Raw genomic sequence first — 14,163 nt, 5'->3', positions numbered from 1 at the left:
AATCCTGCATCTTCTGGCATAGCACATCTCTCTTCGGACCCCAATTCTAACTTTTAGTGTTTGCTTTTGTATCTCCTTTTTCATCTGGCCAATTTTAATTTTTAAGGAGTTGTTTGCTTCAGTGGATTTTGTTTCCCCATTTGGCTAATTTTAATCTATGCTACCAAGTTCCTTTACTGAATGTATCTTTTACTGCACTTTGATCTGAAAATGGTCCATTTAATATTTATAATGTTATGGGTTTGGTTGTGAATTATTTATGTCTTCATACATGGTTGATTTTTGCAAAGGTATCATGTAAAGCTGAGAAAATGCTATGCTGTTTTCTATTTCCACTCACTTTTCTCCCAAAATAACATATCTAAAATTTCTAAAATTCTATTAATGTCCTTAACTTCTTTATAATTTATTTTATGGTGAGGTTTATCTAGCATCAAGAGGGGAAAGTTGATGCCCCCATTATTATAGTTTTATTTAATATTTCCTCTTGTAGTTAATTTGTTTTTCTTTAAAAAATAAGTTGCTCTGCCATTTGGTGTACACATGCTTAGTGTTGATATTACTTCATTTTCTGTGACACCTTTTAGCAAAATGTAATTAAACTACATATAATTAGGTCTATTTTTTTCTTTTTGGTTTGCCTGAGATCATGATTGCTACTCCTGTTGTTTTTTTTTTTTTTTATCTCAACTGAAACATAATTCTTTTCACTCCAGCACATAATTTTAACTCTGTATGTGTCCCTCTCTTTCAAATGTGTTTCTCATAAACAACCTACCGTTAGATTCTGGTTTCTAATCTATTTTGCTATCCACTCTCATTTTTTAAATGAGTTTATCCCATTAACATTCACCGTTATGGTTACTAACTCTGTATTTCTCCCTATATTACTTTCTTCCATTTCTCTCTCTCTCTCTCTCTCTTTCTCTGTCTGTCTGTCTGTCTGTCTGTCTCTCTCTCTCTCTCTCTCTCTCTCTCTCTCTCTCTCTCTTTTTCTCTCTTTACCTTGATACTCCTCAATAGTCTGTTTTATTTCTGACCACTGCTTTCTTTAATCCTCACTCCTTTTTTTTAACCAACCCTTTCTCTTGTTCCCTTATTCTGTGTTGGGCAAGATAGATTTCTATAAACCAACTCTGTGTGTGTGTGTGTGTGTGTGTGTGTGTGTGTGTGTGTGTGTGTGTTTTATATAGTCTTCATTCTTTGAACCAATTCCAATAATAATAAGGTTCAAACATTGCTTCCTAACCTCCTTCCCACATTTTCCTCTCCACTATAAAGGCTCTTCCTTGCATGCCTTTTTTATATGAGAAAATTTCTCCTTTCTTCCTCTCCCTTCTTCCTTTTCCCAGTGTATCAATATTTCTTACTTTATTTTTTACATTATCCCTACATAATTGATGCATTTCCATGCTCTTTTTTTATGTGAAACCCTTCTAAATGCCCTAAAAATGATAGTTATTAGGAGACATATGTATCATCTTCTCTTAAAAACAATCTAAATATGTTGATTCCCTTATGATCTATCTTCCACATGCACCTTTTTATGTATCTCTTGTGTCTTGTGTTTGAATGCCAAATTTTCTAGTCAGCTCTGGTCTTTTCATCAGGAATAGTTGAAAGTACTTTCCCTCGTCTTAAATGTCCATCTCACCCCACCTAAACCTCTGAATGATTAAACTTAGATTTCCTATGTAGCTTATTCTTCCTTATACTCAGCCTCTTTGCCTTCTGGAATATCATATTCTAAGCCCTATGATCCTTTAATGTAGAAGCTTCTAAATGTTGTGTGATCTTAACTGTAGCTTCAGGATATTCAGATTATTTATTTCTAACTGCTTTCAATATGTTGTTCTTAACACAAGACCTCTAGAATTTGGCTATAGTATTCCTGGGAGTTTTTACTTTGTTTTATTTTTTTCTTTCAAGAAGTAGTCAGTGTATTCCTATTTTACCCTCTAGTTCTAACATATCATGGCAGTATTCCTTTATAATTTCTTGAAATATGATATCTAGGATCTTTTTTTTTTTAATCATTGATTTTAGGTAGTCCAATAATTCTTAAAATAATTCTTCTAGACCTATCTTCAAGGTCATTTGTTTTATTGTTTCTTGAAGTCTCATATGTTTATTAGCTTCTACCTGCCCAAATATACCTTTTAAGGAATTATTCTCTTCAACGAGTTTTGCACCACTTTTTCCATTTGGCCATTTCTCCTTTTTAAGGAATTCTTTTCTTCAGTTAATTTTTTTTGTGACTTTTACTCTTTGGCAATTCTATTTTACAGCATTAATTTCTTCCATATTTTTACCTCTTTTTCCAAGTATCCAATTTTCTTTTTATAATTTTCTTGCATCACTCTCATTTCTTTCTCCATTTTTTCCTCTATCACTCTTCACTTTCTTTAATTCTTCAAGGAATTCTTATTGGGCTTGTGTCTAATTTGCATTCTCTGCCCCCCCTCCCAATTTAAGGCTTTGCTTAGAGCTGTCTTCATATTGCTATCTGTTTCTGAGTCTGTGTCTTGATCTTCCATGTCACCATAGGTGTCTTTTATGGTCAGGTTTTTTAAGTTATTTGCTCATTTTTCTAGCTTATTTCTTGACATTGAACTTTAAATTAAAATTGGGATCTTCTCACTGTGAGTGGGAATGTACTACCCCAAGTTTTAAGCCTTTCCATGCTGGTATTTTCAGAGGTAGATCTGGCAATCTGCCAGATTTGGTGTTTGCAAAATAATATGACCCAAGAAGACCCAATCTCTGGTCTTTACCCAGAAAAGGCCCTTCCTCCCTTGTAGCCATTATCCTTCATATTCGTCTTGGCCCTGTAATTCCTACCAGGTCCTCTGTTCTTCTGTGACTGACCACAAACATTCCTCTGTGACCCAGACTGTGTATAGGCAATGAAGTTGAGGTATTATGCCAGATCCTATGCCAAATGTCAGTAAAAGGTCCCTTTTAATCTCTTTCTCATGACTTGGCTGCTCTTTCCTTACAATGTCTGCACCAAGACCTCTGGAGGCTGCTGTTGCTGTTGCAGTCTTTGATTCCTACTTCCTAAGGTCTATCTCTGGTGCTGCCATATGGTCTGAGACAGCCCTTCCTCTTTGTCACAGACCTCTCTTGTTGATCTCTTGAGTTGTCTTGGGCTAGAAAAAAAAAATATCTCATCCAACTTCTGATTGGTTATGCTTCTCAGAATTAAATTATTGCATGTTTTTTTAAAGTTATTTGGAGAACAATGCTGGGAGAGTTCAGCTGGGTTGCCGCCTCTGAGATATTGAGTCCACCCCTACCTCATGTTCTTTTTTCCAGGGTAACCATCCTCAGTCCTTTCAATTCATCTCTATTGTATGGACCAGGATCCTCAGCAACTGCACATACTCTTTCTTCTCGATGTCCTTCCTAAAATGTAGTACCCAAGATAAAAACAATGTACTGGGTGTAGCCTGACTGGGATTTTCCTTTATGTGAGACATCATTATACCTCTATTGATATAAACTGAAATGTGTTTTCTTTAATTAATGTTGCTTTAGAGTATAGATTTATATGTAGTTGATAGTCCACTAAAATTCCTAGGTCTTTTTCACATAACTTGTTGTGTGGCCAAACTTATCCTATCCTGTACTACCCTGTACTTATGTAGTTGTTTTTTTTTTTTTAATCTGAGAAGAAGATATTGCATCTCTTCCCATTAAATCTGATAATATTTAGTCCGGCCCATTTTTTAGTCATTGTTTTGCCCTGTTGTTATATATTTGTATATATATATATATATATATATATATATATATATATATATATATATATATATATATATATATATATATATATATATTTGTCCCTTCCAGTTTTGCATCATCTCAAACTGTGAAAAGTACTTTTGTCACCAATAAGAACAATAAGCAATACAGAGACAAGGGCAGATCGCTGAGGTATTCTTCCAGTCAGTATTCTCTAGGTTGGCATAGATTCAATCCTTCAATTGGTTTGAAATTCACCTAAATAAACCAAGAGATGGATTGTTGGACAAGACTATCTCAAAAAGATCTGAGAGTTTTAATGGAGGGCAAGTTTAATATGAATAAACAATGTGATACTCAACATCAAATCTATCAGTGATAGAAAGCATCTGAGGCTGCATTTGAACTTAAGTGTTTCTAACTCTACACACAGCTCTTTTCTACTCTATCATCTAGCTGTCAAATTAAGTTTTAATTAAAAATATACATTTTCTTCTACCTTAATTATACATATGCCTATGTTTATATTTGAGGTAATACTTTATTGTAATAGTAGTTTGAGTAGAATATTTAATCAATTAATAGTAGACTATCCATGAGTTTTAAAAAAGGATGCTTACATGTCTTTTGCCAAATAGGTTATTTTTCAAAAGTTCATATTTTCAGTGAGTCTTCAGAAACTATACACAAAAAACTCCATATCGCTGAGCAAAGAGACAAGGAAACACAAAGAGGATAACCATTTGGAGGATGAATGACAAACAGGGCCCCCTGTCTGAGACTTAGATATTTAAACTCATAAAAAAGACGAGTTCACAATTTCCCTAATTGCGATGATGATAATAGATTAGGTACTTTCTAGTCTCTAGTAAAGTCCCATGTATTCTCTATTCACACGAAAGACAATATTGGCTTATGCATATGGAGCTTTAATGGCTAGGTGGCATACTTGATAGAGTGTTAGGACTGAAGTCAATAACAGTCAAATTTGTGAGTTAAAATCTGGCCTCAGATACTTAGTAGTTGTGTGACTAAGGGTAAGTCACTTTTAACCCTGTTTTTTTTCTCATTTCCCAATCTATAAAATGATCTGGATAAAGAAATGGCAAACTGCTCTAGCATCTCTTCCAAGAAAACTTGAAATGGAGTCTTAGACAGTAAGACACAACTGAAAAACGATTTAGCAACAAATATGAAACTTCAGTGGGGAAAATTAAAAAGGTCTTTAGAAAGTAAATATTCTAACAAGAAACATCAGCAATTCATCTCATTTTCAAATTAAGGGCTTTCCTTTTCACTGATGAAATGCTAATTAATGAGCTGGCAGTGGAGAACAGAAAGGAAACAACAATTCTCTTGAACTCTGATTCTCCCCTATTGCTATGATTCAGAACCATGATTCAGATGCCAGCTTCTAATGGTAGTTCTCTAATGTAAAAGGCCTATAATTACAAAGACCATATCAAGGAATACATGAAAGTTGGAGAAGAAAATACCTAGAGAGATCCATGTATAATGATTTGTTAGGGCAAGCTTTTATACATTGGCACCTAAAAGCCAAAAAAAATCTCTTGGAAGATTTCAGATGGTTTTCTCTTCATTTCTCAGTCCTTCAACTAAAGTATGAAATATAATAGCTCTTCTAAGGGGAGAAATAAGATGAAAAGACTGAGAGCTTGTGAGAATAATACTTACCATCTTCACTCTCAGCAAATTGCATACATAAATTTGAAAATCAGGTTACTTAGGGATGTTTTAAAAGTCTATCCTTGACAGTCATTCACAATGGCTTTATTTTTCCATTTCTGTTTTTCTATTAACTAATCCTGCATTACATCATCACTTAGAATTGAAAACTAAATAAGAAAAACAAAAAGCTCAGTTTCTCCACATTCTTATAATAAGTTTTATATTTTTTGGTCCCTGTGTTATTGAATTATTTGCTGCTTGTGATTTCAATGGCTGTATACAATTCTTAATTTCGAAGTTTCTTGACATCTATCTATACTATACAAAGAATGAAGCATAGTTGAATAGCAATGGTGACCTGTGCTAGTGGAATGACACTTACATTGTCAACCATGGCCAAAGGATTTATTTATTTTACCTAGCTATACTTCTTTCAAACAAAAACACATTCTGGTAGTGAATGGGGGGAAAACATCATTGGGAAATAGAAATGATATTTTAAAAAGTCAGCATCATTTTTTAAAGAAATGTCTCTTTTTTATGAGAATTAATTGCTATAGTACACTTTTCCCACTATACTTTGAGGAGATTCATTTGTGAGTTTTAATATCTCCTATTTATCTGTCCTTAAATGGAACAGAAATGTTGTACAGAATTTGGTTTTTTTATTCAAAAAGTCATTAATAAGTGATATTTTAACATTACACATAAAGCAACTGATTTTTTTTTGCCAAACATATTCTCACTTCCTGTGAAATATATGTTAATTATCAAAGGAGTGTAATATACAGTTCTTGTTAAAAAAAATTGCCAATAAACATAAAAAAGTATCTTTTCTGAATATGTCTATAACCTCATAACTAAGTTTAAGTACCTGATGGGGAAACATAATAAACAAAGAACACTTGGCTTTTGTCTGTAATTTGTCAAATTTCAATCAACCTGTTATCATTAACTTAAAACATGGAGGAAATAAATTAAGTAAAAAACATGGTAACCTAAACCATCTCTCTAACATTCACTGCTCATCTCTATTTGATGTATCTATTATTTGCTTTTAAGGTTGGAAAATGATATGCATATGTTCTGATATCTGCTACAAAACATTCTTTTCAGCTAAGAAATATAAAAGGAAATCATATGTATATGCACATATATGCTTATATTTTATATTTGCACACACACACACATACACACATACAAGCCTATACCTATTATTTATATATTGCATATGGAATCCTAACTGCAGGAGATTTAAAGTAAAAATAACAACAAGAATAAGATATCAACCTCCCCACCACCCCGATATAATGGGTGCAATGGTTGGTTTCTGAAAAGCATGAAAATCTACGATGCAAATGAATATGATGTAGTGCTTTGAAAACATTTGTGATATTCACACAGAATGCAAGGAAACTGATGCACATAGTATCTTAGAGCAGCAGCAAATGTGATATTTTAGCTGAGAAGTAGGTGAAATAAAATAAAGATAGGTTTCCTTCACCTGCATGCTGAATCATGTGGGAAGTAGGCAAAATGAATATTTGATGGCACTTTTATTTAAACATTTTCATTGAAGGTTTGTTAAGTAATTCCAACATTTCATTTAAGCTATTAGTGGCAGTGACTTGGCATTGCATTCTATTTTTTTTTTGAAGAATTTGGTTTATTTACTTGCAAGTGGAAGGGCCAACTACATAAAAGATAATTCCTTTCTAACCTTTATCCTTAACATAGACCAAAGGTGTTGGAATCATTTTTTGAGACTTTGAAAAGTTAGGAATTATTTTCATGAAACTTATACCTTATGTAAATTTTAAATAATGAGAAAGAAATCATTTTATGTCATTGAATGAAGAGAAAACAAACATTGCTTCATAAAAAATGTCACATTGCATTAGACAAGTTTTGTCTCACATATTCAGTTTTTATAAATGTCAACTCTTGATTCTCCATGTAAACCAAAAATATTAATTGACAATAGGAATCCATACATTAGAGAACTATGCAATTTAGAGTTGATGAATGTCATAAGTCATCTAGTCCAAACACTATCTGTCTAGTGTTAGACTCCCTTCTATTATATCCATGATAAATGTTCACTTAGCCTTAGGTTAGATATCTCAATTGCATGAATTTTAGGAAGCCTATTCCATCATTAGATATCATCATTTAAGCCAAATCTTTTATTATAGACAATAAAAAAGTTCAAGAGTCCCTTCATGGGCATCCCCTCAATTTCTAATTCTTTGCCACCACAAAAATAACTGCTATAAATATTTTTGTACATGTGGGTCCTTTCCCTTTTTTATGATCTCTTTGACAGCTAGTAGTGGTATTGCTGGGTCAAAAAGTATGCAGAGTTTGGTTGTCCTTTAAGCATAGTTTCAAATTGCTCTCCAGAAGGGTTGGTTCACTTTACAACTCCACCAACATTGCATTATTGTTCTAATTTCCCCACATCTTCACCAACATTTATCATTGTCTTATTTTGTCATATTAGTCAATCTGATAAGTGTGAGATGGTACTTCAGAATTGTTTTGATTTGAATTTCTGTGATGAATTGTGATTTAGAGCATTTTTCCTGACTATAGATAGCTTTAATTTCTTCCTCTGAAAACTGCTCGTGCACCTGACAGTAAAAATTATTTCCCAAATTTCTGCTTTTCTTCTAATATAGGTTGCATTGGCTTTGTTTGTGCAAAATCTTTAAAATTCAATTTAATAAAAATATCTATTTTGCATTTGATAATGTTCTCTATCTCTCATTTGGTCATAAATTCTTCCCTTCTCCATAGATTTGATAGATAAACTATTCCTTGCTCTCCTAATTTACTTATGGTTTCACCCTTCATCTCTAAATTGTGTACTTATTTTGACTTATCTTGGTATACAGTTTAAGATGTTGGTCTATGCCAAGTTTCTGCCACCTATTTTCCAGTTTTCCCAGCAATTTTTGTCAAATAGTGTGTTCACATCCCAGAAGTTAGAGTCTTTGGATCATCAGACAATACATTATTATAGTCACTGAATACTGTGTCTTACCTAACCTATTCCAGGGATCCACAACTCTATTTCTTAGCCAGTGCAAAATAATTTCTGTGATTGTTGCTTTACAAAACAATTTTAGATGTGCTACAGCTGGGCCACCATCCCTTGAATTTCCTTTTGTTAATTCCATTGATATTCTGGACTTTTTGTTTCTTGCAGATGAATTTTATTGTGTTTTCTAGCTTTGTAAAATATTTTAAAATATTTTGATTGGAATGACACTGAATAATTAATTTAGGTAGAATTGTCATTTTTCTTGTATTAGTTCAGGCTACCCATAAGCAACTGATATTTTTCCAATTATTTAGAGCTGATTTCATTTGTATGAAAATTGCTTTTCAATTCTGTTCATGTAGTTCCTAGGTTTGTCTTGCCTGGTGGACTCCCAAATATTTTGTATAATCTACCATTATTTTAAATGGAATTTTTCTACTATCTATTGTTGCTGGGATTTGTTGTTACTATATAGAAATGCCAATGATGTATGTAGGTTTATTTTATATTCTGTAACTTTCCTAAAGTTGACAATTATTTCAAGGAATTTTTTAGTTAATTCTCTAGAATTCTCTAAGGAAATCATATATATCACATATAAGTATATCACATATATTCTCTAAACACATTATATGGTGGTATGACAGGAAGCCAGTCACATCAGGAGGTGATACAAAGCCTCAATTGAATGCACAATTAGAAGGTTGGCTTTCACAAGTACAATCCACAAAAAGACCTGCTAGAGCCATTATTGCCCCTCATACAGGATATACTTTCTGTTGGTCTTGCAGTACTCATACTGACATACAAATGGATCCATCTATTACTGGGAGAATATTAATCCTTGGCCTTTCCATCATACGTCCCTATCTCTTTGTGCACTTCTCACCATATATATATATATATATATATATATATGTATGTGCATATATATATATATATGTATGTGTATATATATATATGTATGTATGTATGTATGTATATATGTATGTATATATATGTATATGTATGTATGTATACATATATATACATACGTATATATACATACATATATATATGCATATATATATATATTTGTGTGTGTGTGTGTGTGTATGTACATGGACACACACACACATATAAAAAGAGAGAGAGAGAGAGAGAGAGAGAGAGAGAGAGAGAGAGAGAGAGAGAAATAACTCTGTATGACTTTTATATTAATCAAAGGATTTATGGAGAGGAGTGGAAGACAGGAATATTTAAGGCATGTCTTTGCAGACAGATGAAGATGAACACAGTATTGAAATACATTTGCCTTATACTGTTAAAGCCATGGAAAGCCATAAGGATGAGTTTACCATTATTCTTGTATTGATTGGAACTCTGAATGAGTCAAAATAACTGGAATTTGGAAAAATCTTCAATAAATATCTAGCAGACTCTACTAATCTCTTTGTGGTTTCTTCTGATTTCTATCTTTGGGGTCAAAGGTTCTGTTATAACTTAGTGTGATCAATGCCAGGGGGAGATTTATAGATCCATGGATCATCTAGATAAAATGGGCAAGAGTATTATAGAACAACTAGACCCAGTATCTTTTAGTAATTACTTGAAGAAAAACATAACACAATATGTGGAAGATATCCCATTGGGTTGTTACCAAATGCTATCACAGATATCCAGAAGACTGGAATGAATATGAGCTTTTCAGTTTTGAATTATGCCCAATGAAGCCAGTGTAGAAACTGGCAAGACAGTTCAATGAGTTACGCAGCTGGAGCACTTAACAGTCCACTGAAGCTCTGAATACTGAGGGATGCCACCTGCAAGTACTCATTCTTTAAATGGGGTCCCAGCCTAGCCCTTACAAAGATACGGTTTCTCGTATTTGGGAATACTGAAACCTCAAAATTTATAGAACTTTCTTCTTTTCTAGTAGGTGTGGTCCTTCCTTAATTTCAACTCATTATAAAATGCTTTCTTGTTTAGGACAAAGGAAGCCTGGCACGTTTTATGATTTAAAAAAAAAAAAGTAATGATAGATGTAAAGCCATGGTGGCAGATGGTCCTTCAAATACAACCTGTAAAGCATTTACCATATTGTAAATCTGTACTCTTTCCAGATTTGTGCACATATATTCACCTTTCAGACTAGTTTTGCAAATTGTAAACACACAAAAAAGGTGGAAGCCTTTTAATAATGAAAATTGCATTTATAAATGATTTGTTTTAGAACATAATAACTATTCAGTATAGTCAACTACTACCTATGTTATACAACAGATACCTTCTATTTTAGTTCCTAATAAATGGTTACACAACTCAAAAAATATTCCCTCTTTGAGCCAAATCTGATTAGAGTAAAGTTCAAACAATGCCCTTCTCCCTCCCTTTTTCCCTTTAGTATAAGTCTTTGTGCCCCTTCATGTGATGTAATTTCCTCTTTTCAGCCTCCTTCTTCATTTTCTCCCAGTGTAATCCTTTTTTTCAGCCCTTATTTTTTTAATCATCACATCAAAGTCAACTTATCCCTTCTATAGACCCTCTGTCTATGTATACCCCTTCTAAATGTCATAATAAAGATATATAATAAATACATAATTAAGATAATATATAATAATAATGCTAAATAATAAAATGATAATACTAAATGATAAAATAATAAATACATAAAATGAAATAATAATACTAAACAGTAAAATAATATAATAATAAAGATACATAATAAATATACTTCTGAAGAGGTATAAATATCATCTTCCCATATAGGGATGTAAATGGTTTAACCAAATAAATAACGTATTTTTTCTTTCCTTCTTGTCTTTTGATGCTTCTCTTGAGTCTTGTATTTGAAAGTCAAATTTTCTGTTTATATCTGTTTTGTTTTTTTTTAATCAAGAATGATTGGAAGTCCCCTATTTCAATGAATGTTTATCTTTTCACGTGAAAGATTATGCTCAATTTTACATGGTAGCTAATTCTTGTTTGTAAACCAATGTCCTTTCCCTTATGGAATTTCATATTCCAAACTCTCCAATCCTTTAATGTAGAAGCTCCTAAGTCCTAAATAATCCTGATTTTCATTCCATGATATTTAAATTATTTCTTTCTGGCCACTTGCAATATTTCTCCTTGACATGATAATTCTGGAATTTGGCTATAATATTCCTTGGAGTTTTTGCTTTGGGATTCCTTTGAAGAGGTGATCAGTGAATTCTTTCAATAACCATTTTGTTCTCTGGTTGCAGGATATCAGAGCAGTTTTCATTGATAATTTCTTGAAAAACACTGTCAAGGCTCTTTTTTTGAACATGGCTTTCCTCTAGTCCAGTGGTTCTTACATTAGCTCTCTTGGTCCTATTTCCCAGGTCAGTTGTTTTTCCAATGAGGTGGTTTACATTTTCTTCTATTTTTTTTCATCATTCTTTTAATTTTGTTTGCCTGATTCTTGATGTCTCATAGAGTCATTAGCTTTGACTTGCCCAATTCTAATTATTTTTGTTTTGGTTTTTGGTGAGGCAGTTGGGGTTAAGTGATTTGCCCAGTGTCACACAGTTCATAAATGTCATATGCCTGGGGCTGGATTTGAACTCAGGTCCTCCTGACTCCAAGGCTGGAGCTATATCCATTGCACTATCTAGGTGCTCCTCCCAATTCTAATTTTTAAGGCTTTATTTTCTCTACAGGAAATGGGGTACAGAAGTCTACCCTGCCCTACAGGAAAATAGAAGGGGAAGGGGATAAGAGAAGGGGAGAGAGATAGAAGAGAGGATAGACTAGGGGAATGGATATTCAGAATGCATGCCTTCTTGGGGTGGGGGAAGGGGGGAGATGAGGTAAAAATTTGGAATTCAAAAACTTGTGGGAGTGAATGTTGAAAACTAAAAATAAATAAATTTATATTAAAAAAAAGGAATTATTTCCTTCAGTTACCTTTTTTTCCTCCTTTTCCATTTGGCCAACTCTAATTTTTAAGGAATTGTTTTCTTCATTGTCATTTTTTTCCATTTGGCCAATTGCATTTTTTAATAAATTGTTTTCTTCAGTCAAATTTTGTCCTTCCTCTTCCAAGCTGTTGACTCTCTCTCTTGCATACCTTTTATTTCTTTCTCCAAATTTTCTTCTACCTCTCTTATTTAATTTCTAATATCCTTGAGCTCTTCCAAGGATTTTTGTGCTTGAAGCCAATTCATATTCACCTTTGAGGTTTTGGAAGTAGCTATATTGACAATATCTTCTTCTGAGATTGGGTTTTGATCTTCCCTGTCACCATAGTAATTTCCTATGATCAACGTTCATTTCTGCCTCTTGGTCATCTTGTTTGCCTATTTCCTGGCTTTTAAAGTTGAGCTCTCCTGCTGGAGCACAGGGGCCCTTGTTCCAAGTTTCTTGTGCTGGAGGCCATGGGGCTGGTCATTGGCTTTTTTGCTGGGGCCTCATGTGCTGACAGCTCTAGGGATATGAAAACTTACCTGATTCTGAGCTGGGTTCTAGTAATGGTGCCTCGCATATGCTGAGGCCAGGTGGAATTTTTCTGCGTTTCCCTTGGGCTACCCTGAAGTATGTGGAGGTCTGGCCACTTGAGGACACCTGTCCACTTGGCGCTGAGCTGAAGCATGTGGAAGATGCTTGCTCCTGGACAATGCTTACCTGGTGCTGCTGGTGGAGAACGCCTACCTGCCTGGGGCCGTGTTAAAGCACATGGTGGTTCTTTGAACTCTAGTTTTCTGGTTCTCCTGGCTATGCTAAGACATGTGGGATGGGAGATCCTGGTGTTGATGTTTGTCTGATCCACTACCCAGGGGCTCAGAATCTCCTGCTGTTTTGCTGAGGTGGGGCTTGCTGGGATGCTTCCTGTCCTGAAATGTTCTCCCCTTTTACTGAGTGAGACAAACCTTTCTTTCTGATCCTCCAAGTTTCCTGGGTTAAATGACTCCTCCACTCCATCTTTCCTGGCTCTGCTGTTTCAAGATTTTTCCTGAGGTATTATTTTTGGGTTGCTTCAGAGGTCAGTTTGGGAGAATGACAGTGATTTATGGCTTCTTCTGACAACTTGGCTCCTGGAAATCAAATAACAAATATTATTTCTTTAAAATGTATCCAAAGTCTTAGCATTGGACCTGACACACAATAAGAACTTTGTAAAGGCTTGTTGATTGATTGATTAAATCAGCCATCTTTCACTCCACTTTGCAACTGTAGCTCTGCCTGGTTCCAACTCCATTGAAAGAGATACCTGCTGATGTCTCATACCCCACCCCATCCACTTTTTAGCTTTCTTTTTCTTTGTAAGTTCCTTGAGAGCTGGGCCATCTCCAGTTGTCCTGATCTATATCTGGCCACTGGACCCAGATGTCTCTAGAGGAGAAAATAAGGCTGATGACTTTGCACAGCCCTCTCTCACTCAAGTCCAATTCACTTGTAAGTCATGTCATCATTTTCCTGGTATCATGAGCCTCTTGAGGAAAAAGGACAAACCACAGCCTGTAAGTAGTCTGAGCTGCCCACTGGGGACCACACTGGTCAGTTCCACTGGGACAACTCAGCTTCTCTCTTCTCCTCTCTCTACATGGAATATCTTGCCCTTACCTGTAAGTACTGTGCTCAAAGGAAGGTAAATTTTGAAAGCTAAAACCTGCTTAGACTATCTTGGGGTTTACTGGCTAGATTTACTTCTTAACAATCCCATGCCTTAAACCCAA

The 14,163-nt window shown here is 34.3% G+C and overlaps 1 pseudogene; it reads left to right on the top strand.

Moving 5' to 3' along the window:
* Positions 1–3,000: 3,000 nt before the first annotated feature.
* LOC110217462 (protein MEMO1 pseudogene) lies at positions 3,001–10,267 on the top strand (annotated as a pseudogene).
* The last annotated feature ends 3,896 nt before the right edge of the window (positions 10,268–14,163 follow it).

This window comes from Phascolarctos cinereus, unplaced genomic scaffold (assembly GCF_003287225.1).
Source record: "Phascolarctos cinereus isolate Bilbo 61053 unplaced genomic scaffold, phaCin_HiC Scaffold_9;HRSCAF=440, whole genome shotgun sequence".
In the NCBI taxonomy this organism is placed as follows: Eukaryota; Metazoa; Chordata; class Mammalia; order Diprotodontia; family Phascolarctidae; genus Phascolarctos; species Phascolarctos cinereus.
The sequence above is the reverse complement of the archived record's forward strand: the minus strand, read 5'-3'. Positions and strand labels throughout refer to the sequence as shown.